Source organism: Mus caroli, unplaced genomic scaffold, assembly GCF_978045245.1.
Source record: "Mus caroli unplaced genomic scaffold, Mus_caroli_1 scaffold_1, whole genome shotgun sequence".
Lineage (NCBI taxonomy): Eukaryota > Metazoa > Chordata > Mammalia > Rodentia > Muridae > Mus > Mus caroli.
This window is the reverse complement of record NW_028227256.1, coordinates 10,840,001-10,866,663: the sequence shown is the minus strand read 5'-3', so window position 1 is coordinate 10,866,663 and position 26,663 is coordinate 10,840,001. Positions and strand designations below refer to the sequence as shown.

Sequence of the window (26,663 nt, the reverse complement as noted above, 5' to 3'; positions counted from 1 at the left end):
GATCTTCCCATCTTCTGGTATCTTCTACAATTTCTTTCTTCAGAGATTTGAACTTCTTTTCATACATGTCTAAATTCATTCTTTAGTTCAGTTGTAACAAAGAACCCAGAAGCTACCAGCCCTGTGTGGCTTTGGTGACCACTATATTTCTAGACATCTAGCTCCCAAACTACTTGTCACCTGAGTGAAGATTCCTCTGACATCATCAAGAAACCACTTTTCTCCCCATGCCATGACTTCATTTGATTGTTTATCCTAAAAGACCTAATGAGTGAAATTAAGCAGAGACCATATTCATCTTCAACTGCCTGGTAGAAGACATACGCCAAAAAGAGACACTTGTGTTCATTCTTCTGGCTACCAAACTCCTGAAGCTACAGACTCCACAGAATGAATACTTCACCAAGAGTTCATGCTGGAGGAAGGAAAAGCTACAGCCTCGGTGCAGCCCAAGGAGACACTCACCTCTCAGAAGAGATTTCAAGTGTTCTGACAACAAACAGACCATATTTTAGACTAGACCAGAGCTCAGATGTTGGGGGCTTTGGTGAGTGTCACCATACCTTGTCTAGGGCTGCTTAGTCAGGTCCATGTGTTACTTTCTTTCTAATATTAAATCTCATGTCAAGTCCCTAAGGACACAAGGGTGGCTCACTGGACCTACTTATTTGTTCCTCTTTCCAGTATGCCCACTTTAGATAACCCCTTCCTCTGCTTTTCATGTTGCTTGTCTGTTTGAGTACAGGAGACAGTTTTCTAGACCTAGCTAGCCTATTAAGGATTGCCAAGCCTAGGCTTTGAGGTCTCATACAAGGTCTCATAACCATTACATGACTTGTCTGGGAACAGGCAAGGATAGGAGGCTGGGTTGGCCCATCTAGAGTTCCTAATTTGAGAAACTATGTTTTTTCCTGGTCACTCTACACCCCATCTGAAAGTCATAGCTATCTTAGCAAAAGAAGTTTAACTCAACATTTGGAAAAGGAGTTAGTGTTTTATTTTTAAAGTTTAAGAAGTTTGACATTAGGCAAATGAGACAGCTCAGTGAGTAAAGTCACTTACCACGAAAACTGATGGTCAGAGTTTGATGCCTGGAATGTTGTCCTCTACTCTCCATAAGAACACCATTGCATTTTGGGACACCTGAACACACATGGCAAACACTTACATAAAAACACTTTGATATACATGAATAATATAAAAATGAATCTTTAAAAAAAAAAAAAACTATGAGCCAGGCAGTGGTGGCACATGCCTTTAATCCCAGCACTTGGGAGGCAGAGGCAGGCAGATTTCTGAGTTTGGGGCCAGTCTGGTCTACAGAGTGAGTTCCAGGACAGCCAGGGCTACACAGAGAAACCCTGTCTCAAAAAAAAGAAAAAAGAAAAGAAAAGAAAGAAAAGAAAAGAAGAGAAAAGAAAAAACTATGAAATGCATTTTATCCTGAATACTTTTAAAATAAGGAACCTTTTTTGAGTTGTTGATCAGGACTGTCCAAGAGAATCCCAAAACATACAGCTTATTGTCACCCTCTAGTGATGGAAGGGAAGTCCCTATTATGGACACCATATACTTCAGAAACAGGCCCAGACATCTGTGATCTGGAACAGACCTGCATGACGCCTCAATGAGGACTAGCTTTACCAATTTGATGCAAAGCTGTGAAGGACAGCCCCAATGGAGAAATTGATAAAATGCTCCCTCACCTAGGACTCAGTGTAGATGGTCAGGCCGAAAGATTAAAGAGTAAGAAGATTAGGGACTGTGAGACTGTGTTCCCTAGTAAAATTATAAGGAACACTCATAAAGACTTAGACCTTTCAAACAGGAGGTGAAAAAGGACAACATCAGGGGCATGCCAAAGTAGACAGGGAAAAGCCTGTGAGGCCTCAACCCTCCACAAAGAACCACAGGCAAATGAGGAAGGCTAAGAGTGGGAGGAGTCTTCTCCTCAGGAAAGGACATGCTAATAAGTTGTCCAGTGGAAATGGCCATCTCAGCTCTGGGTCACCTTGGGCAAGAACTAGGCAGATGGTCCCACAGTCCCCAGAGGACTTGCCAGGAGATCTTAGAATCACTGGTGAGTGGAACACAGCATCTATTCCAAACAAATTGTGACAAGCCAGTGCCAGCAGCATGGACACAGGAAACCCACCTGAGCAGGGGCTCACGTCCCTTCTGGTCGGTGCCAGCTCTGAGTCACCTGGGGCATGAACTCAGTAGACAGTCCCATTGTCCCCAGAGGACTCTCCACACGATCTAAGGATCACTGGTGAGTGAAGCACAACATCTGTTCCAAACCAATCACGATGGGCCTGTAATAGCAGGAGCAAGGACACAGGAGCCCTGCCTGACCAGCCACTTGGGTTCCTTCTGATCAGTGCTGGTATACCTTGGGTTTGAACACACCAGACAACTGCACAGTCCCCAGAGGAGATATCACTTCTAGGTTCTGTAACACGCCCAGGGTCTGAGGATTCCAGGATCATCCTAGAATAACAGGAGCTTGGTCACACCAGGATCTCAGGGTCTCAAAGAAAGCTTGACTGGCAAGAACTCTGATACACACAGAATCTCAGGTTCACAGGAATCCAGAATCAAAGGATCATAGAGAAAACTGGACTCTGAGGAGGCCTGAATCAATGGGGATTATAGGAAGGACAGACTCCAATCAAATATATTGAGGGCAGCACAAACTTGAGATAATCAGATGGCAGGAGGTAAGCATAAGAACAGAAGCAACAGAAAACAAGGTTACTTGGCATCATCAGAACTAAACTCTCCCACCATAGCAATTCCTGGATATACCATCAAACCAGAAAAGCAAGATATGGATCTAAAGTCACTTCTAATGATGATGATGGAGGACTTTAAGACGGAAATAAATAACTCCCTTAAAGAAATACAAGAAAACAAAAGTAAACAGCTAGAAGCCCTTAAAGAGGAAACACAAAAATCCCTTAAAGAGTTACAGGAAAACACTACCAAACTGGTGAAAGAATTGAACAAAAATACCCAGGATCTAAAAATGGGAGTAGAAACAATAAAGAAATCACAAAGAGAGACAACTCAGGAGATAGAAATCCTAGGAAAGAAATCAGGAAGCATAGATGTGAGCATCAACAACAGAATACAAGAGATGGAAGAGAGAATCTCAGGTGAGGAAGATTCCATAGAAAACATGGACACAACAATCAAAGAAAATACAAAATGCAAAAAGATCTTAACTCAAAACATCCAGAAAATCCAGGACAAAATGACAAGACCAAACCTAAGGATAATAGGTATGGATGAGAAAGACTTTCAACTTAAAGGGCCAGTAAATATCTTCAACGAAATTATAGAAGAAAACTTCACAAACCTAAAGAAAGAGATGCCCATGAACATACAAGAAGCCTACAGAACTCCAAATAGACTGAACCAGAACAGAAATTCCTCGCAACACATAATAATCAGAACAACAAATGCACCAAATAAAGATATAATATTAAAAGCAGTAAGGGAAAAGATCAAGTAACATATAAAGGAAGACCTATCAGAATTACACCAGACTTCTCACCAGAGAATATGAAAGCCAGAAGATCCTGGACAGATGTTATACAGACCCTAAGAGAATGCAAATGCCAGCCCAAGCTACTATACCCAGCAAAACTCTCAATTACCATAGATGGAGAAACCAAAGTATTCCATGACAAAACCAAATTCACACAATATCTTTCCATGAATCCAGCCCTTCAAAGGATAATAAAGGGAAAACTCCAATACAAGGAGGGAAATTATGCCTAGAAAAAGCAACAAACCTTCAACAAACCTAAAAGAAGACAGCCTCAAGAACAGAATCCCAACTCTTAACAACAAAAATATCAGGAAGCAACAATGACTTTTTCTTAATATAGGGAAGAGCCTTGAAGATATGGGCACAGGGGAAAAATTCCTGAACAGAACAGCAATGACTTGTGCTGTAAGACGAAGAATCGACAAATGGGACCTCATAAAATTGCAAAGCTTCTGTAAGGCAAAAGACACTGTTAATAAAGCAAAAAGGCCACCAACAGATTGGGAAAGGATCTTTACCAGTCCTACAGCAGATAGAGGACTAATATCCAATATATACAAAGAACTCAAGAAGCTGGACTCCAGAAAATCAAATAACCCTATTAAAAAATAGGGCACAGCTCAAAACAAAGAATTCTCAACTGAGGAATACTGAATGGCTGAGAAGCACCTGAAAAAATGTTCAACATCCTTAATCATCAAATGCAAATCAAAACAACACTGTGATTCTACCTCACACCAGTGAGAATGGGTAAGAGCAAAAATTCAGGTGACAACAGATACTGGTGAGGATGCAGAGAAAGAGGAACACTCCTCCATTGCTGGTGGGATTACAATCTGGTACAACCACTCTGGAAATCAGTTTGGCGGTTCCTCAGAAAATTGGACATAGTACTACCAGAAGATCCGCAATACCTCTCCTGAGCATATATCCAGAAGATGTACCAACTGGTAATAAGGACACATGCTCCACTATGTTCATAGCAGCCTTATTTATAATAGCCAGACGCTGGAGAGAACCCAGATGCCCCTCAACAGAGGAATGGATACAAAAAATGTGGTACATTTACACAATGGAGTACTACTCAGCTATTAAAAACAATGAATTTATGATCTTCCTAGGCAAATAGATGGATCTGGAGGATATCATCCTGAGTGAGGTAACCTAAGCAGGAAAGAAGACACATGATATGCACTCACTGATAAGTGGATATTAACCTAGAAATTTAGAATACCCAAGATACAATTTGCAAAACACATGAAACTAAGAAGAAGAAAGACCAACGTGTGGATACTTTGTTCCTTCTTAGAAAAGGGAACAAAATACCCATGGAAGGAGTTACAGAGACAAAGTTAGGAGCTGAGACAGAAGGAAGGACCATCCAGAGAATGCCCCACCTGGGGACCCACCCCATAAACAACCACCAAACTCCATCACTAGGCAGATTCCAACAAGAGCCTGCTCACAGTAGCCTGATCTAGCCGTCTCTTGTGAGACTCTGCCAGTGCCTGGCAAATGCAGAAGTGGATGCTCACAGTTATCCATTGGATGGAGCACAAGGTTCCCAGTGAAGGAACCAGAGAAATATCTAGGGAGCTGAAGGGGACTGAAGCCCAGTAGGAGGAACATCAATATGAACTAACCAGTACCACCAGAGCTCCTTGGAACTATAGCACCAATCAAAGAAAACACATGGTAGAACTTGTGTCTCTAGCTGTATATGTAGCAGAGGATGGCCTAGTTGGTCATCAATGGGAGGAGCTGCCCTAGGCCCTGTGAAGGTTCTATGCCCCAGTATAGGGGAATGCCAGGACCAGGAATGTGAGTGGATGGGTTGGTGCGGAGGGGTGGGGGAAGAGATAGGGGTTTTCTGGAGAGGAAACTAGGAAAGGGGATAACATTTGAAATGTAAATAAAGAAAATATCTAATAAAAAAAAGAAAACGTACCCACAGTGGCATTATACAGACTGAACAAACAGTTTGTAGGTAGGAACATCTGTGTATATTAAATGCATATAAATTATGCATTTAATAATAATTAGTGCAAGAAGAGGTCATAAATTAGGAGGAGATAGAGTGGCATACGGGAGATTGGGGGAGGAAAGGGAAGACAGATTTTCTAATTATATCCAAAAATGAGTAAGAATTTAATTTTTAATTAGTGGAGATAGCAATGACATGGCAAACTGTCCACTTACATGCATTAGGTTAATTTCTTTTATGAGACGATAAAAATCATAAACTTTATTGTAGGAGGCTATAGCCTCCCCCTTAGGCTGCCTGAGCCGCACCTTAAAGATGGCGCCTGCTGGATGCAGAGCTGGTGGTGTAAACAAGTCCATATTTGATGGAGACATGCCCCTGCCGCCCTGATTAGCTGAAGCCGTGTGCCTGATGAGGTGACGTGGCCTGCCGTGAGTGGATGGGGGCTGAGAGTATATAAGAGTGAGAGGCCCGGGGGTCAGGGGAGAGAGATGAAGAGGGAGGGAGATGAAGAGGGAGGGAGATGAAGACTGAAGATTGCTGAATAAACTGCTGATAGAAGAACTGGTGGTCGTGTCATTCTTGCTGGTCGAGGGCGGATGCAACACTTTATCTCAAAGGAGTGAGGGGTTTTTAAAAGAACTTATGTTGATTTTAGTATATTCATGCATATTATACAATATATATAAATCATAATGTATTTATATATTAAAGAAAGATTATAAATGCACATATTGAAACATTATATTGCTCTAAAAATTTATGAGATCCTAGCCAGGCATGGTAATGTATGCCTGTAATTTCAGCATTAGGGAGACTGAGGCAGGACAGTAGCAAGGTTTGAACAGTCCTGGACTGTGCAACAAGACTTTGTCTCCAGAAAAAGAAAATAAAGACCAAGAAATTAATCTTGGCACATGTCATAGTAGGGATGAACTCTAATGATGCTGAGTGAAAAACAATCAATGACCAATGACAAGACACAAACTTTATGATCCACTCATGCAGGCACATCACAGAAATAGAATCAAAAAGCAGCTGCTAAAGGGGGCAGAGCTAGGTAAGAAAGAACTCAGGCTTCTTCGAGGCTGGCGGTAACAGTGTTCCAAGATGGAAAGCCCAATAGTGTGACGTTCAGCCCTACTGAACATCACACTTAAAATGGTTACAATGATGGTGATTTTTATCATCGTTCAATGGATGTATGACAACACCAAGTCTCAGATGCTAAATGTAATGGTTTGGGGGATGTTGTTGTTGTTGTTGTTGTTGTTTACTAGGATAGTTTAAGGTCGTGGAGTCATAGCCACTGGATGAAGGACTGATCACAGAGCAGACATTGAAGCTCACTTGGAAGCAAAACAAATAATAAACAACAATGAACAAGATCTGGATACAGGGCACTACACCTCACATCTGTAACAATCATACCTATCCGTCTGAAGCATCTTTTCTGCAGTCAGCCCATGAGCGAGGCAGCTCCTGGGTGGGTCAGGATGTCTGCATCTCCAGGTGTGTAGTGCTGATGCAAAGAAAAACCAGCTTGCTCAGTTGGGGTAAAACAAAACAAAACAAAACAAAACAGTTTCTGTTTTTTTGTTGCTAATTAACTGGTTTGTCCTTTCTTCCTTTCTTTTCCTTCCTTCCTTCCTTCCTTCCTTCCTTCCTTCCTTCCTTCCTTCCTTTCTTTTTTTTAGCCACACATAGTAGAATTTCAAATTTATCCCAGATGTTCTAGTCTGAAACAATTTCCTGAAAGAACACATGAAAGGGTTTATTAAAAGAGTGTAGGAACCCCGGCCTCATATTCAGGGCTCAGCAGCACAGGGTCTCACGGGAGACAGACTGTTACTAATGGGTTTGCTCTATGCTCACTAAATGAAAAGGGGCTATTAAGGTGAAATATTTTTAGATGTACAGGGCAGAGCACACTGTGAGTTGTATTTATCTCACCTGTTGTCCATGTTCCTCTACGTTTTAATCAGCTTCACTTGACCCATAAGATCCTGCCTCTCTCCACTGGGTTTCAGTTCTGGCCCCTGAAGTCACAAACAGAGAAGCTCATTACTTCAAGCCAGGATCACCCTCAAGGTACCTTTTGTTCTGGACCAGCCAAGAAACCAAGCATGGCTAGATTTTTCTTATTCTCAGGTGTAGGTGATTTTCAACATTTTATAAGGTGGAAGGTTTCAGCAGAGCTTACTCAGTAGTGTAACATATGGCAGTGAAATGGGACTTGTGATTCCAGTGTCTAATGCCCTCTAGGGTCTGTGCTCCTGTTCAGTGGATGAGGACACTAAAACAAAGAGGCATGTTCACAGAAGCGACAGAAGTAGCAGTTCATTCCCACTCTGTGAATGACAAAAGTCACTCTTCAAATTGTCTTTCTACCGATTGCTTAACACATGTTTGCCTGCTGTGAATTTCATAGAATAAAAGAACTTGGCATGATCCACCTAACAGCTGGATGGGTGATGACCAATGGCCCTCTAAATCAGCAGTTCTCAACTGCTGGGTTGATACCCCCTTGGGGTCTCAAATCAGAGATCCCACATATCAGGTATTTACATTACAATTCAGAACAGTAGGAAAATCACAGTTATGACTTCATAACAATGAAATAATTTTATGGTTGGGGTCACCACAACATGAGGACTGGTATTAAAGGGTCACAGCATCAGGAAGGTTGAGAAGCACTGCTCTAACCTTTTGGTTTCTAGTCTACCTGGGCTTCCATATTAATAGGATTATAAAATTTATATGAGTTCATAGTTTCCATTATTACCACTTTGCTTCCATAATATTTGCTCATGCTGCCTACTGGAGTTTTCAGCAAAGACCTAACTAAGAGTACTATTTTTAAAATTTACAAAGATTCATTCTTGGTATTTTCTCCAGTTCTCTACACTCTTCAGAAGTAAACAGTGGGAAGAGGGGTGAATAATGAGGAAGAACAAGGTAACATTTCTTGAAGACAGCTGACTCCAACATTAAATAGCAACCTACAGGACTATTTCAGCCTTATTTACATGAGTGAGAATTTGATGTGTTCTAAAGCTCAGGTGGGAGCCCCAGATTTTACCTGCTCAATGACTCAGATCCCTGTGAACCCCTCATTGTACTATGCCTAGGATGATTGGGTCCCCTTACCACAAGCACCAGAAGCTCTAGCAAATTAGAGAGGACTCCCTATGAAATCATCTTTGAGACTTGACAAAGTCCCTCTCTCCTTAATAGTGAAGAAACTTAGCTTTGGCCTTTAACAGATGTGTCTAACAGAACCAGTGGACATGCAAATAGAGAAGCCCCCTGTGAGCAGGACAAGGGAGTTCTATTCAGCCATGAAGAAGAATGAAATCACATTGTCAGGGGTGGGGGGATGACCTGAGGCCACCATGTTAAATTAAAAACAACAGATATTGCTGTCTTCTCTTACCACTTGGGTCAAATTATGTTAAAACTAGATAAAAGTAGCAGGGAGACTGTAAATGAAGAGGCAGGAAGTAGTGGGGGTTGGGACAAGAGAAGGGTGTGCAAGGGTGATTATAGTCAAGATACACTGTATAGAAATATAATGAAACACAATACTTTGTGACTGGTACACAATAATAATTTTTCCTTAAAAAGAAAGGAAGTTCTATGGTGATATTATATGGCATCCCTCCAGAGTTCCTTGACCCATGCTTGAAAAAAATTAGCTCAAGTTCCTCAAGACAAAAGGTTGTAAGAAATCTTTAAAAGTTGGTTTACTCTTTGGGGATTCTAATAGGTTTTGGTATCAGTAACAGAAATAAAGAAGCCCCAAATGCATTTCAGGGCATCGATTTACTATATATATAACCATCATATTATATCATAATAATATGCATAATACACTGAGTTATCTAACTCATATGTAGGAAGTACTTAGAGTGGCCTTTGTCCTTGGTTCCCAGGTAGTAACCTCTAACTCTTTGGACTTTCTCAACTGTCCAATACTCCTGGGCTCTCAGCCATATCTGAGGTTTTGTCCATGAGATGACTCAGAAGTGGGCCTGGTCACACCACAAAGACCAGCTGCGTCTACGTGACAGAACCCTAATAGAACCTTTAACATGACCCAGTAAGTTTCCTGGGCAGTAGTGTACCTGGTGGATCAGGGTGCTGAACACTGGGTACACCAAGACTTCATCTGTGGACCCTGTCCTCAGTGGTTGTTTATCCTCTTACATGAGCTAGTCACCTGAGAAGAGAAATGTGGAACATAGACTCAACTGAGAAAATGCCTCCAACAGATTGCTTATTAACAAGCTTGTAGAATATTTCTTGATTATTATTGATATGGGAGGGTCCAGAACATATGGGTAGAACCATCCCTGGTGGCCCAGGATGCTAGAAGAAAGTAGACTGAGCAAGCCATCAGGAGCAAGCTGGTCAACAGTGGGTCTCCATGGTCTCTCCTTCAGTGCCTGCTTCCAATCTCTTGACTCGATTGAGTGCCTGCTTTGGCTTTTTTCAGTGATAGACTCTGAGCAGATATGTAAGCCTCATAAACCCTTTCATACCCAAGTTGCATTTAGTGATGGTGTCTTTATTACAGCAAGGAAAACCCAAACTGAAGAGGCCCCTCCCAGACTATGCCTGTGTATAGCAACAGACTGACTGTAACTATAATCACTAAAATCACATTAAGTATAATACATTCCTGAGTTCTGTGAGTCCTTCAAAAAATTATAAGACATGATAGGAAGGTCTAAGCCCCAGTTGTATTATTATCCTGTTTTACAGAAGTCTGGCTAGCCTGGCAATCCCCAAGCTTAAGGCTACTGTCTGAAGTTTCCATAATCTAATCTTACCTCTGGTCTTTAATCCATCACTGTCCCCACCAATCTCAATTTTCAGACCTACTTGCTGCCTCAAACATAGACATTTCTGAGGAAAATAAGGGCTCAGAAATATAGAGTTCTGTGTCTTTAACTGGTAGAATCCCCTAACTCATTCTATGTACCCAGAGCTTCATTTACTCTCTCAAAATAAGAGGTTCCTTGATCTGTATGGGAAGACAGTCACAGCAAGCCAAAGGACTAAAATCCTAGGTCATCATATCAACCACTGAATATTCATATGGCCTTGTATGAAATATGATTTTGAGTTGGGGGAAAATATCAAAATGCAGTCTCATAATTTGTTTCTTGGAAATTTATCATTGAATGATTCCTTACAAGTTCATAGTTTTATATCTGCTCACCAACTATGTGCCTGCTTGAGAAAGATATTTACTTCTTTTGAGAAGCTGAAAAAAATCCAACCTACAAAAATGAAACTATTGTGGATAATAAATTTAGCAATTAATGACATTAGTAGGACGTTCCATCTTCTGGACTTTGCACTGAGTTTGTCGATGGTTGCAGTTTTGTTTTCTCATTTTCTTTTCCTTTTTCCATTTTTTTTCTTTTTTTTAAATTGGATTTTTTTTTTTTTTTTTTTTTTTTTTTACATTTTAAATGTTATCCCCTTTCCTGGTTCACCTCTGTAAGCCCTCTATCCCATCCCCCCTTACCCTGCTTCTATGAGGGTGCTCCTCCACCCACCCACTCCTGCCTCAACACCCTAGCATTCCTCTACACAGGGGTATCAAGCCTCCACAGGACCAAGGTCCTCCACTCCCATTGATGCCAGATACAGACCTTTCAGCTCCTTCAGTCCTTCCCCTAACTCCTCCATTGGGATCCCTGTGCTCAATCTGATTGTTGGCTGTGAGCATCCACATCTGTATTAGTCAGGATCTGGCAGAGCCTCTTAGACAGCTGTATCAGGTTCCTGTCAGCAAGTACTTCTTGGCATTAGCAATGGTGTCTGAGTTTGGTGTCTGTATAAGCAATGGATCCCTAGGTGGAGCAGTCTCTGGATGGTCTTTTCTTCAGTCTCTGTTCTACTCTTTGTCTCTGTATTTCTTTTAGACTGGAGCAATTCTGGGTTAAAATTTTGAAGATGGGTGGGTGGTTCCATTTCTCAACTGAGAGGCAATGCCTAACTTCTGGATATGGTCTCAACAGGTTCTCCCTCCTCTTTGTGGGATATTTCAGCTAATGTCATCCCCGTGAGGTCCTTAGAGGCTCTTGCTTTCCTGGCATCAGGACTTTCTAGTTGCTATCCCCAGTTACCCATCCCCCATTGCTACACATCTCTGTTCAATTTCCTGACCCTCTGTACATTTCCTCCATCTCCTCCCACACCTGATTCTGCCCCTCTTTTTCTCCTCCCCTTCCTCTCTTCCTCCCAAGCCCCTCCCACCCTTTACTGCCCTTGATTATATTGTTTTCTCTTCTAAGTAGGATTGAAGCATCCACTCTTTGGTCTTCCTTCATCTTGAGTCGTCATGTGGTCCGTGAGTTGTATTGTGGGTATTCCATGCTCTTTGCCTAATACCCACTTATCCATGAGTACATACCATGTGTGTGCTTTTGTGACTGAGTTACCTCACTCAGTATGATATTTCCTAGACCCATTCATTTGCCTGTGAATTTTGAGAAGTCATTGTTTTTAATTGCTGAGTAGGAATCCATTGTGTAAATGTACTACATTTTCTGTATCCATTCTTCTCTCTTTTTTTTTAATTAGGTAATTTCCTCAATTACATTTCCAATGCTATCCAAAAAGTCCCCAATACACTCCCTCCCCCAGTCCCCCACCCACCCACCCCCACCCCTTGGCCCTGGCATTCCCCTGTACTGGGGCATATAAAGTTGGCAAGTCCAATGGGCCTCTCTTTCCAGTGATGGCCTACTAGGCCATCTTTTGATACAAATGCAGCTAGAGACAAGAGCTCTGGGGTACTGGTTAGTTCATAATAATGTTCCACCTATGGGGTTGCAGTTCCCTTTAGCTCCTTGGGTACTTTCTCTAGCTCCTCCATTGGGGGCCCTGTGATCCATCCAATAGCTGACTGTGAGCATCCACTTCTGTGTTTGCTAGGCCCCGGCATTGTCTCACAAGAGACAGCTATATCTGGGTCCTTTCAGCAAAATCTTGCTAGTGTATGCAATGGTGTCAGCGTTTGGAAGCTGATTATGGGATGGATCCCTGGATATGGCAGTCTTTAGATGGTCCATCCTTTCTTCACAGCTCCAAACTTTATCTCTGTAACTCTTTCCATGGGTGTTTTGTTCCCAATTCCAAGAAGGGGCACAGTGTCCACACTTTGGTCTTCGTTCTTCTTGAGTTTCATGCGTTTAACAAATTGTATCTTATATCTTGGGTTCCATTCTTCTCTTGAGGGACATCTGGGTTGATTCTAGCTTCTGGCTATTATAAATAAGACTGCAATGATCATAGTGGAGCATGTAAAAAGTCTTTAATTTCTTTATGTCTTCCTTGACCAAGTTATCATTGAGTAGAGTGTTGTTCAACTTCCATGTGGCTTTCTGCTGTTTTTGTTGTTATTTAAGACCAGACTTGGTCCTTGGTGATCTGATAGTATGAATGGAATTATTTCAGTCTTCTTGCATCTATTGAGGCCTGTTTTGTGACCAATCATATGGTCAATTTTGGAAAAGGTATCATGAGGTGCTGAAAGATAGTATATTCTTTTGTTTTAGGTTGAAATGTTCTATAGATATCTATTAAATCCATTTGGTCCATAACTTCTAGTAGTTTCACTGTGATCTTCTTTCAGCAAACCCAAAAGAAACTCTGGCTTAGTTTCTGTTTCCATGATCTGTCCATTGCTGAGAGTAGGGTGTTGAAGTCTCCCATTATTATTGTGTGAGGTGCAATGTGTGCTTTGAGCTTTAATAAAGTTTCTTTTACGAATGTGGGTATCCTTGCATTTGGAGCATAGATGTTCAGAATCAAGAGTTCATCTTGGTATATTTTTCCTTTGATGAGTAGGAGGTGTCCTTCATCTTTTTTGATAATGTTTAATTGAAAGTCAAATTTATTCAATATTAGAATGATTGCTCCAGCTTGTTTCTTGGGACCATTTTCTGGGAAAATTGTTTGCCAGCCTTCTACTCTGAAATAGTATCTGTCTTTGTCAGTGAGGTGCATTTCCTGTATGCAGCAAAATGCTGGGTTCTGCATATGAATTCAGTCTCTTAGTCTATGTCTTTTTATTGGGGAATTGAGTCCATTGATGTTAAGAGATATTAAGGAATAATGATTGTTGCTTCCTGTTATTTTTGTTGTTAGAGATGGAGTTACATTTGTTTGGGCGTCTTCTTTTGGATTTGATGAAAGATTACTGTCTTGATTTTCAAAGGGTTATAGTTTCCCTCCATGTTTTGGAGTTTCCCCTTTATTATCCTTTGTAGATATGGATTTGTGGGAAAATATTGTCTAAATTTGTTTTGTCATGGAATATCTTGGTTTCTCCATCTACGATAATTCAAAGTTTTGTTGGGTATAGTATCCTGTGATGGCATTTTTGTTCTCTTAGGGTCTGTATGACAGCTGCCTAGGATCTTCTACCTTACATAGTCTCTGATGAGAAGTCTGGTATAATTCTGATAGGTCTGCCTTTATATTTTACTTGACCTTTTCCCCTTACTGCTTTTAATATTCTTTGTTTTGTGTATTTGATGTTTTGACTATTATGTGATGGGAAGAATTTCTTTTCTGATCCAGTCTATTTGGAGTTCTGTAGGCTTCTTGTATATTCATTGGCATCACTTTCTCTAGGTTAGGGAAGTTTTCTTCTATAATTTTGTTGAAGATATTTACTGGCCCTTTAAGTGGGAAATCTCTGCTCCTTTCTACACCTTAGGTTTCGTCTTCTCATTTTGTCCTGGATTACCTGGTTGGTTTGGGTTAGGAACTTTTTACATTTTGCATTTTCTTTGACTGTTGTGTCAATATTTTCCATGGTATCTTCTGCACCTGAGATTCTCTCGTCTATCTCTTGTATTCTGTTGGTGATGCTTAGATCTACAACTCCTGATCTCTTTCCTAGGTTTTCTATCTCCAGGGTTGTCAACCTTTGTGATTTCTTTATTGTTTCTATTGCCAATTTTAGATCCTGGATGGTTTTTTTCAATTCTTTCACCTGTTTGGTTGTGTTTTCTTGTAATTTTTTAAGAGATTTTTGTGTTTCCTCTTTAAGGACCTCTACCTGTTTACCTGTGTTCTCCTGTATTTCTTTAAGGGAGTTATTTATATCCTTCTTAAAATCTTCTATCATCATCATGAGATATGATTTTTAAATCAGAGTCTGGCTTTTCTGGTGTGTTGTGGTATCCAGGACTTGTTGTGGTGGAAGAACTGGGTTCTGATGATGCTGCATATCCCTTGTTTCTCTTAATTATGTTCTTGTACTTGCCTCTTGCCATCTGGTTATCTCTGGTGTTAGCTGTTCTTGCTGTCTCTGATTGTGGCTTGTCCCTTATGCAATCCTGTGTGTCAGTACTCCTGGAAGGCCAGCTGTCTTTGGGCACAATTTGGGTATGGAGAGCTGTGGCACAGGGTCAGCTCCAGGGTGCAGATGGAAACCAGAAGAATACTGTCCCTTGGTCTCTCATTTTCATGTTAATATGTGGTTGTTGGCCATCAACTATTCTGCAAGTCCCATGTCCTTAGTGAGGCCCACATTGTACTTCTTGTGTCTAAGAGGTGGAACAGCTCTGCCTGACATCCTGGTGGGGTGACCAAGGCTGAGGACAAGAAGTCAACACTAACTATGAGACACTCTCTATATTAGCTTACATTTTGGTTTGTGTTTGCTTTTCATTTCCTCATTAAACCAAAGAACTGTTTATAGAATCAGCCATTGAGGTGGTTTGAATGAAAATGATCCCACAGGCAATAGAGAATGGCACTATTAGGAGGTGTGACCTTGCTAAAGTAGGTGTGGCTTTGTTGGAGAAAATGTGTCACCCTGGTCAGACTTTGGTGACTCAGATCCTTGAGCCATGCCAGGGACTCACAGTTTCACTTCCTGATGCTTGCCAATCCAGATGTAGAACTCTCAGTTACTTTTCTAGGACCATGTGTACCTGTGTGCCTGTGCCACAATGCTTCCTACCACAGCCTTAATGGACTGACTCTCTGAACTGTAAACCAGCCCTAATGAAATGCTTTGCTTTAGTAGAGTTGCCATGGACGAGGTGTGTCTTCACAGCAATAGAAACTCTATGACACCCTTCTATCCTTATCTTTGTTTTGTTGAGTATTTTCAAGAGCAACTTAGAGGATAATCAGGCTAGGAAAGAAGAAAGAATGTATATTGTTTCAAAAGAAGGAAATGAGGGTTTTTTTTGTTTTTGTTTTTGTTTTCCTGGCTAGGGAAGAACACAGCCATTCAGGTGCCACAGGATACAGGAGACCTCAGAAATTATTATGATAAGGACATGACAGGTCCTAAACCAGGCAAATGTTCTTGGGCATGGATATACAGTAATACCAGCCCTAGAGTCAGCAGGCCACTTAGAACAGCAGTAGACCAAAGATTGGTAATCCAGTCCTTTTTCTTGGTAGAAACCATATCCACCATCCAGATTGACATATATCTGGGAAAGAAAGGGAAACCCCATAATGGTCAAATTAAACATCCTCTCCAAAGACCATGCTAGAATTCAGTCTCCAGTATAACCATAATAAGAGGTAGCAGCAACTTCACCAAACCTGGTATGGCCTTGGTGGAGACAGAGTGACATGGTTCCTGCCCTTGGGACAGGGCCCCAGTGTGAGCATCAACAGTGCTGATGGCTACCATAGGCTTGTTTGTATAATAATGTGCATATTTTCTGGAACCAGTACTAGCAGTGGAGGACTCTTTTCTTCTGAGGAATGTCCTCCCAATTAACGTTAATGACTCCATGATAATTAGAAACAAAGCAAGTCCAGGAGTTGAGGGTGTGGCAAAATGGTAAACATTGGGATTTTCAGGACAGCCCTTAAGGCTATGGGAAAGAGCTCTAAATACATGAGTTCAAAAATATATAATTTCTCAACTATGCAAAAATAAGGATACATTATGAATTGTATGAGGGGCTCATGAATCTAAAGAAATAAAAGCAGCTGTGCTGTGAGCCAACTTGTTAGAAAATTACTAAAGAAGAAGATAAAGAGATTTAGGGAGTTGTGATCACAGGAGACCCCAATCAGATAAGTTTTTTGTTTATGCTTACAAAGGTGATAGATTCCTGAGTTCAGGGTCAGCATAGAACAGTGCAAGGTTAGCCCCAGGCTTGATGGAAATGGTTTCAAGGAAGGGTCCCACCCAACTAGTTTATTGTCTGTGCTTAACAAAAGCAGGCAGTTCTCTGAATTCTTTTGCAATGTTAAGAAAAACGTTTGCTTGCTGTCTCCTAAGAATCAAAGGCAGGGCCACAGGGTGCTATTCATAAGACAATCAAAAGGAAACCTGGATTGATATGTAAAATGAGTGAACGTGTGTTCTGCAGGAGATGAGCTATCCATAGAATTTTTCAATAAAAACAGAGAACTGTTTAGAATAGCAAACAAGCATAATATACACAGAGAGGTCTCCAGAGAAAACGCAAAACATAGAGAGAAGCAGACTGGAAAAGCTGTATCAAGCAGAACACAGGTTGTTAGCTTAGACCTATGAATTGACTTCAAGTTGTTCTTTTTGCAGCTCCCAGACACCCCTTTCTCAGAACCCCTCTCCAATCCAAGGCTGGTCCTTGGCACAACTTTAACAGTATTAGGTTGCTGCCCAAGGATTAATGCCTTTCTCATAGGACTGTATGTTTAAATGCAAATCATATCTTGTGTCCTCCCCTGTTCCCACTTATTTATTTTTCTGCTGTTCTGACACAGCATGAAGCCCTCGCCAGATGAAGCCATCCTGGGACCATGAGTATAATAGTTTACTTTACTGATTATCCATCATCTTACATATTCTGTTAGAGTACCAGAAAAAAATCAACTATTATAACAAACAAGGAGGAAGACGTATTCCATAAAGGAGGAAGAGCGGAGAGTTCTAATTTATCCAGTCCAGAAAAATAGGAAAGGGGGAAAGAGAACTTGGGACCAGGCTCTCCTCGGGTTCCATGGATTTGCACAGGCAATGGCTAGGTGGTCCTATTCCCAGTGCTTGGTCCCATTGGGGGCTAAAAATAAAAAGCACTCCACTCCCCTTTTAATTCTGTCTCTAGCACTTGGCTGGTCTGAATGTAAGCCATATGGTTCCAGCCTGAGTCTTCTAATGAGTTCATCCAGAAGAGAGAAAATCATTTTGATCTACACTTAGTAAACTTTCACCTTTCATCAGCATGGCCGCTTTTATTACACAGCTTGGGGTTTTTCTGGTCTGTAACTCCAGCTACTATCACACTGTAAAAAAATTAAAAACATTTTAAGTGGACATAAATGACTGGCTTTACTTTCTAGGAGTTGACTTTATGCCTTTCCACTTAGCTGATTCCAGTTTGAGAAGCCTAATTTCATGAGTTTATCTTACACATCCTCACCAACTTTATGCCTTTCCACTTAGCTGATTCCAGTTTGAGAAGCCTAATTTCATGAGTTTATCTTACACATCCTCACCACTTAACTCTTTTTAGTGAGCATTGAGCTTCTGCCATGCCAAAGGGAATATGAAGGTAAGAAACTGATGCTCTAAAGCCTGCATCTCCATGTTTCCAGTCTTGAACCCCAGTTATTTAAATGTGGGGGGCAGGGGGGTGCTTTGAGACTCACCCTCCCACAGTGGTGCTGTGCCAAGCCCAGATTCTCAGTTATTGTAGGAATCAGGGAAAGTAAAAGTGAACAAAGGGATCAGAAGTAAGAAAGACACCCTAGGTGTTTCCTTAGCTACTGGTATGTATGACTTAAAAAGAAAGTCACGCTGCCTTTCTACAGAGGGGTATTGCAGGCTGCAGCCTAAAAATTCCAAAGGATGTAGCCCTTTCACAATCCAGAGTTGTCCTGATTAAGTGAGGGGTTTGTTTGTTTTCTTTTTTTCTTTTTCTGTCAACTTGGCACACCTCAGAACCAAGAATTGCCTCCATCAGATTGACCTATAGACACACATAACAGTTTCTCAATTGCTAATTGATGTCGAAGGTCTCAGCCCACTGAGCACTAGACCATCCTGAACAGGCTCTATACAAAAGGCAGCTGAACATGAGCCTGGAAGCAAGCCAGTGTGATTGCAAGCCAGCAATTCTTCCATGGCTTCTGCTCAAACTCCAGCCCTGAGTTCCTGCCTAGGCTTCCCATGATGATGGATTATGATGTAGAAGTGTAAGCTAAATAAAATGTTTTCTCTCCAAGAATGTGACGAACACACTTGCATGAAGCCTACCCTTTCATGTTGAGCATCTCAGTTGAGCCTGCTACTGTTTCAGAGAGGGTGCTACTGACTCTACATTGGCACTTCCGCCTCCTTGTCCTTAGTGGAGGTTCTCTTGCTCTACGTTTCCATAGCAGCCTCTCAGCCCTTGCACTGCAGCAGAGTCAAAGGGAAAACCATTGACTCTCTCTAGCCTCAGATGTAGGTTTATATGTGCAACTAACTCTGGATCAAAAGTAAAAAAAGAAAAAAATGAACAGTAATAAATAATACCTAAGAACTATGCTATATAACAATTATTTGTATGACATTTGTTTGTACTAGCTATTATAGGCAATTAAAAACCATATAGGGTATAGGAGAGGCTGCATGCATGTTACATGCAAAACCTATAACTCATTGTCTATCAGAAGCCCTGGCCTGTGGATCCCCAGGGACAACTTGATCTCTCTTCAATCAATACAAAGTTGTAGTGGTTTCCTTTGATGCTCTTGAGTTTGTGGCCAGAGGAATGTAGAACTTTGGTGGTAGAGCTTAGGTTATGTGTCATGTGCCCAAGCCTAAAGACACCCAAATGGATGCAGTAAAAATAAAAGTTACTCTGAAGGAAGATCTGGGTGCTGTCTGCAGAAGGGGAACATATGCTGGCCAGAAAATGTATCTTTTGCCTGCTCTGTGTCCTAAGCAATTTTTTTAAATCCCAACATATAATAAAAATTACATACAATTTAGTTCTTCTTTAAATTATATATTTTAAATCATATAAAAAAGTAAAAGATGAACCACATAATAGGATATGGGCAAAGTTTACAAACATGCAGTTTATAGCAGAACAAAATGTATAAACACAGGGAAAGATGTTTGATCTTACACATAGTAAACTTGAAACAAAAAAAGTGTAAAGCTGAATGCCGCTTTTTAGTTTTGAAAGTGCTTATAATTAGAGGGTTTCCCCGGGACATGGGAAAGAGCCGTTGGAAGTGTGAACTGGCAATACAAGGGTCTGTGATGTAATCACCACAACTTGGAGGCACCACCCAGCCAGTCCACTACTTGGGGCTCGTCTCATGAGTATACTGGCAAAACTCCCCACATTGGGTAGGGGTTGCTCAGTGCACAACAGTTAAGCTGTAAAGAAACCAAACTAAACAAAACAACAGGACAAAGAATTTATCTATATTATAGAATACAAAGAAGAATCCAGGAGATCTGTTTAAAGAATATAAATCTCCCAGACACAGAAATAGATGAAAATCAAGTATGGGCATGCACTTTGGATAGGGATGGATACCTAATGTGTGAAAAAAGCAAATGCCTCTGTGTGAGGCTGATTTTGTTTAAGGAAAACAAGAAGTGCAGGGTGTGGAAGCACATTCCTGTCATCTCAGCTCTAAGACAGCAGAAGCAGGGGGATGGCTACAAGTTCAGTGCCAGCCTGGCCCACATAGCAAGCCCCAAATCAGCCAGGGCTGAAAGGGTTCTTTCTCTTTTCCTATAGTACAGAGTCTTCTCTATGACCTGACATTTCTAACCATGAAAATTCGTTGGGTTTTGTGATGGTTTGTATACACTTGACCCAGGGAGTGGCACTATTAGGAGATGTGTAGCCTTGCTGGAGTAGGTGTGTCACTGTGGCCATGGGCCTTAGTACACTTAGCTGCCTGGGAGGCAGTATTTTTCTATCAGCCTTCAGATGAGATATAGAACTCTCAGCTTCTCCTGCACCATGCCTGCCTGGACTCGGCCACATTCCCACCTTGATAATAATGGACTGAACCTCTGAACCTGTAAGCCAGCCCCAATTAAATGTTGTCCTTATAAGAGTTGCCTTGGTAATGGTGTCTGTTCACAGCAGTAAAACTCGAACTAAGACAGTTTTCTTTTTAAATTCCAAAAAGAGTTGTTGAGTTAGGAAGCTTACAAATCACTTTTTGTTTGCTTCCTTATATTTTTCTGATTTGTCATAAAAGTAACTTCTTACATTTTTCTGTATATACTCTAGAAAAAGAAGACATTACTTAAGTGTTGGTGAAACCTGTACAACATACTGGAAGATAAAATATAATAAAGCATAATATTGAGAATTTAGTATATAGTAGACAATATGCAAAGCATCTCCTATGTATGGCTCTGAATTATATTCTAAACAACAGTGCTACATGAGTGCCTTTATTATCTCTGGTTTATAAATGAGGTGCATGAATGAGACTCTACAAGCCAAATGACTTACCTCAGTTTCTTCTTTCGTAACATGCCAAGATTCTGGGATTTACATATGCAACTATTCTCATCATCAATTTAGCATAGTTCTAAGGTATAACTTATTCTAAAGTGTAAATTTTGATCTAAAAACCATCTCTCCATTGGGTTAAATTACAGAAGAATATATATGCGGTACTGAGTTAATATATTAACTCTTAAGTTTCCTACTCCAAACTGATTCTATAAGATAATTGAACCTTCGTAGCTGTGATGAAAGGATGGACCATTTAGAAACTGCCGTATCCAGGGATTCTTCCCATAAGCAGCTTCTAAACGCTGACACCATTGCATACACTAGCAAGATTTTGCTGAAAGGACCCAAATATAGCTGTCTCTTGTGAGACGATGCCGGGGCCTAGCAAACACAGGAGTGGATGTTCACAGTCAGCTATTGGATGTATCACAGGGCTCCCTATGCAGAAGCTAGAGAAAGTACCCAAGGGGCTAAAGGGATCTGCAACCCTATTGTCGGAACAACATGATGTACTAACCAGAACCCCGGAGCTCTTGTCTCTAGCTGCATATGTATCGAAAGATGGCCTAGTCGGCCATCAATGGAAAGAGAGGTCCATTGGACTTGCAAACTTTATATGCCCCAATATAGGGGAATGCCAGGGCCAAAAGAATGGGAATGGGTGGGTAGGGAAGTGGGGGGCGCTATGGGGGACTTTTGGGATAGCATTGGAAATGTAACTGAGGAAAATATGTAATAAAATATTAAAAATTAAAAAAAAAAGATAATTGAACCTTCTGCAGGATGGGGAAAATCAAATATAAAATATTCTTTTTAAAACCCATGACACTCTTCATATCGAAAGTACTGTCAGTATAAGTCACAGGTTGATAGAACTGGCCACTGTGCCCTTCTGACAGGCTGGAAGCCTTCCACACTGAAGAGCAAGCCCTGGGTTGGTGGCCTTCTCTGTACCCTACTGGCGATAAGAGTCCTAAGCCCCATAGACAATTCATAGCTCCATAAACAGCTCATAGACTCATAGCCCCATAGACAACTCATAGCCTCATAGACAACTCTGACATAAGAGTCTGATTATCATTTATTAAGTACAGAAAAGCCTAAGAGGTTAAACGATGTCCCTAAGAACACAAGGTAATTACTGACAAGTTAGAATTGAAGCCGAAGTTTCTTCCCTTTCCTGTCATGGGCAGAGATCTCAAAATGAAGCTCCCATGGGATAAATTTCATCTCTGTCTGTCTGTCTATCTATCTATCTATCTATCTATCTATCTATCTATCTATCTATCTATCCATCCATCCATCCATCCATCCATCCATCTATCTATCTATCTATCTATCTATCTATCTATCTATCTATCTATCTATCTATCTATCTATTCATGTCATCTATCTACCTACCTACCTATTATCTGTCTACTTACCTACCTATCTATATAAATTATGGAATGGCTACAAAGGATTAATAGACCACATTAGAATTCAAGAGGTCTTAGAGGCCTGAGAGGCAGAAAACTGACAGAGACTTAAAAATGGTGTCTTTGTAGAACATAAGATCATCAACTTCTGGAATGGTGGCTGCTGAGTAAGGCCATTGCTGGTCACAGATTTGAGAAGAAAATCTACAGAGTGGAGTCAAGCTGTGGAGGGGAAAGGACAGCGCTGGGTCGAGATGAATCAGTAGACCTCAGGTGCCAGCACACAAACAGAAAGAACAGCCGATGGCAGTGAAACAGACCCCAACCACAGCAGGCACAGAGCTGACCTGATGCCCCTAAAGGACTGTCCATTTCTTTACAGAGTCCTGGTGAGAGTTCACTCTGTCCTTGGTCTATTGTGTCCAATAAGTCTTGTTTACATGATATGATTTTGATATGTCCATGAACCCCTATGGTCCCAACTTACCCAAATAAATTTATTTACTTCTACTCCCAAGAGTAAGCCGTTTCTCAGTGAGTGCTGTGTGGATGGAGCTGGATAGATGACATCATCCACACCTTCACCCAGGTTCAGTGTATCCTCCATCTTCAACAATGAGCCAACTCTTTAAGCAATATGGAGTAACTTGGGACAGGGCACAGCCTTACCTCAGCACAGGACTGCCAGCCAGAGAGAGCAATCCTTCTTGAGACTCATTGGTATCAGATATCTAAGATTAAGACCCTTTAACATAATCAAAATAAAAGTTTTACTACAAGTACTACACAGGAGGACAGTGAGTTCAGCAGAGAGCCATTTTGAAGTTCTGATTTAGGCTATGATAACAACCCTGATTAAAAACCAGCTTCTCCAGGGAAACAGGGGGCCTCCAGGTGAGGAAGACAGGGCAGGCATTTTTATATCCCACATGCTTACTCTTGGTAAGACATATATGCAGGAGACTTCAGCCAACCTCATAACTCTATTCATGCCCTCCTAGAGACCCAAAGAGAGAAAACTGCCTTTTTTCTTTGTGGAAACACGTGGCTGTGCTAGCTGGGAACAAGCCACGAAATCTGCTGCCTTCTCTGCTCTATGGCCAAGTTTTGCCAATACAAATTGTTAACCTCGCTCTGAAAACATGGAAGGGTCAATGAATTCTCTCCGTGATTGTGAAGAGTCAAGGAAGGTGACTGGCTCACTCCAGGTCTTTAAATGTCACCTCTTCTCTCTCCCTCCTGACCCCCACCTACTCTCCTGGTCTATAGCAGATCTGTACTTACCCGGAAGAGTGACAGCCAGCAGCTTCCTGTTTGGACTCTTTCCTCAAACTTTCTCATCCACCTCCACAGGATCCTCCTAGCTCTCTGCAACTAGACATCAACCAGCCAAGAGAGCTACAGAGCCTCAAGCCAAAACAGGAGTGCCAACACCAGGAATGAAGGACAGTATCCATAGTGATCTAGTGATCCTAGTGACCCAGTTCCCACAAACCAGAAAAGCTTGAAGTTGAGCCTAATTCACCCTAGTATCTCATCAGGATGGAGTCAGCCACAGGCACTACTCACCTCTCCTTGCATTAATCACTGTCCTCTTGCTGTGAACAGACACCATGGCCAAGTCAACTTACAAAGAAAGGGGGCATTTAATTAGGAGCTTGCTTTCAGTTCCAGAGGGCTAATCCATGGTAGGTAGACATAGCACTGGAGTCATAGCTACGAGCTTATATCCTTATCTGTAGGCCAGATGCAGAGACAGAGCAAGACGCGTACTTTTGAAACCTCAAAATCCACACCTAATAGCACACCTCCTCCAAAAAGGCCACACCTCTTAATCCTTTCCAAACAGTTCCACAAACTTTGGACCAAGCACTCAAATATATGAGCCAGTGGGGACCATTCCTATTCAAACCACCACACTCCCATTTCTGAGTTTCTGAATGTGGAAATAATAGTATAACACAGTGGTTCTCAGCCTTTCTGATGTTGTAACTCTTCAAAAACAGTTCCTCATATTGTGGTGACTCCCCAACCATAAAATTATTTTCATTACTACATACCTGTAATTTTTCTACTGCTATGAATCATAATATAGTATCTTTGTTTTCCAATGGGTCTTAGGGCCACCCCTGTGAAAGGGGGTGAGAATTGCTGGTATAACAGGTAGATAGTAGCAGCCTAAGCAACATTGTCAGATATAATTAAGTATTCAGCACTGAGCCTCACACCTAACAAGTGTTTAGTTAGTGCCTTTGTCCAGTTACTAGTCTATTATCCACTCTTCCTCCTTAAAGTCTAATGTAGGAAAATATTGAGAAGACTTAATTTGCCCAAATGCTTCTCATACTATGACAAAGGACTAACTTTATTTCAATTTCCTATCTGACCAAGTTCTGTGTATAAATTCATTTCTTGCTATGTACAATTGTGTCTTGATGAACAATGAGAGTCCATACATTTAAATGTTACAACAGTAGCATGTTGCTTAAATATCTTTGCTGGGATAGTAGCCATAAAATTCTCAGGCCACATGAAGTAGCAAGCAAAAGCTCTCCAGCAGAGTCCACTACATTAGATTCTTTCATGTTTCAGCTCTCCTGGAAAATGTGTCTATCTTGAGAGACAATGAACTCATCCCAATAAACATTCAACAAAGAAAGGGAACTGCAGACCAATTTCCTTATGAAAATAGATGCGAAAGCTCTGAATAAAACAGTCACAAACCAAACCCAAGAACAGATCTAAAAAGTCATCCACTATGACTAAGTAGGCTTCATCAAAAAGATGCAGGGATGGTTCAACATGATAGATAGGTAGATAGATAGATAGATAGATAGATAGATAGATAGATAGATAGATAGATAGGTAGGTAGGTAGATAGATAGATAGATAGATAGATAGATAGATAGATAGATAGATAGATAGATAGATAAATTTAGTCTTGTGCAAAAGGTATACCCAATAATAGAATAACCTCTGCTGTAATGTGAAGTATAGGCTTTGCTTTATGGAATGTATTTTTTCTCATGACTGCCTGGTTTTATTCATATGTTTTGCCTTTTCATTCTATAATGAAGCATGATTCTTAAAACCTGGGCAAGTCTTTTCTGCACATGTGTGGGCCTCTGTTGGTAAGAAATTAAGTCACTGAACATGTTTGAGATGCATAGTTTACTTTCTAAAGTACCTAATGAATTAAAAAACCTCATAAGCTGAGACCTGGGGGCACCATAGTAGGAACCCCAGGGTGCTGTATGGACCCCTGCCTGAAGCCAGGGCCTGGCTGCATGCACTGCTCTTGGGGACAGCCTGTTCTGGAAGATGGCAGTTATAGCTTGGGGTCCATGTAACTTGCCAGCAAAGAGGCATGGAGGGAGCTCTCATTTGGGACTCATTCTTGAGTAGTTTTTTAAGTATCTGCCCTGCCAAAAAGAGGTCTGCCTGTGTTGGCTGGCTTTTTAATGGTCCTCTCCTCTCTTCCAAATCTTGCCTTTCTCATCCTCTATATTAAGGAATATAGTGTCCTTAAACAAATGACAAACTTCAGGTACAGAGAATCACTCTGCGGGTTCCAGTGCATTTGCAATGTAAATAGGAAAAGCTGGGAGACTCTTGTGTAAAGTGCTAACAAGGATTTGTTCTGCTGAGCAGAGAGCTGACTCTTCCAGCCAAGAACAGCCCAGGAAGACCTTTTGTCCCCTCACTCTTTGGCAGAAAACACCATTGGTCGCCCACCTCAGGGAAGCACTTGTCATATAAACAGGCCCACCTCTCTCACTTATTTCAGATATTCCAGGTCAGATGGAGACTTTGGGATAAAGCGGTGCTTTCCTTCACGCTCTCATGAGGTCAGAAGAACTGTATTGCTATGAGCAGGATCTGTCCAACCTCCAGGGCAGCTCCCCAGAGCCCAGGGTGGGGGGTGGGAGTCAGCGGAGGAGATGCTAATAATGACCTCAGTTTGGCTAGAGTCTGGGTATGCAAAGAAAGAGGAAATTGGAAAGGAAGAACACCGGGAAATATTATCTCCAATGACAGCAGCCTTTGACACCCTTGAATGCTCCCTAGCCTGGATAGCATCTCTTCTATGCACTTCCTGCCTGTCTGCTCACCTCAACTAGCTCACCACAGTGCAGCCGTGCATACATTCCTACAGAACTCAGACTTTGTTGCTACTCCTACCTTGACCTGTTTTCCCTTGCTTCTTTATCTAGGAAATGGCTTGTCACTTT

At 41.3% G+C, this 26,663-nt stretch overlaps 1 long non-coding RNA gene across 1 annotated transcript; it reads right to left on the bottom strand.

Annotated features, from left to right (window-relative positions):
• Positions 1 to 1,068: 1,068 nt before the first annotated feature.
• LOC115030586 (uncharacterized) lies at positions 1,069 to 7,580 on the bottom strand. The gene is made up of 3 exons (XR_003836166.2): positions 7,494 to 7,580; positions 6,972 to 7,062; positions 1,069 to 1,143 (listed from the first exon to the last, which is right to left on the bottom strand). It is a non-coding gene; the product is annotated as an uncharacterized LOC115030586 (long non-coding RNA).
• Between the last annotated feature and the right edge of the window lie 19,083 nt (positions 7,581 to 26,663).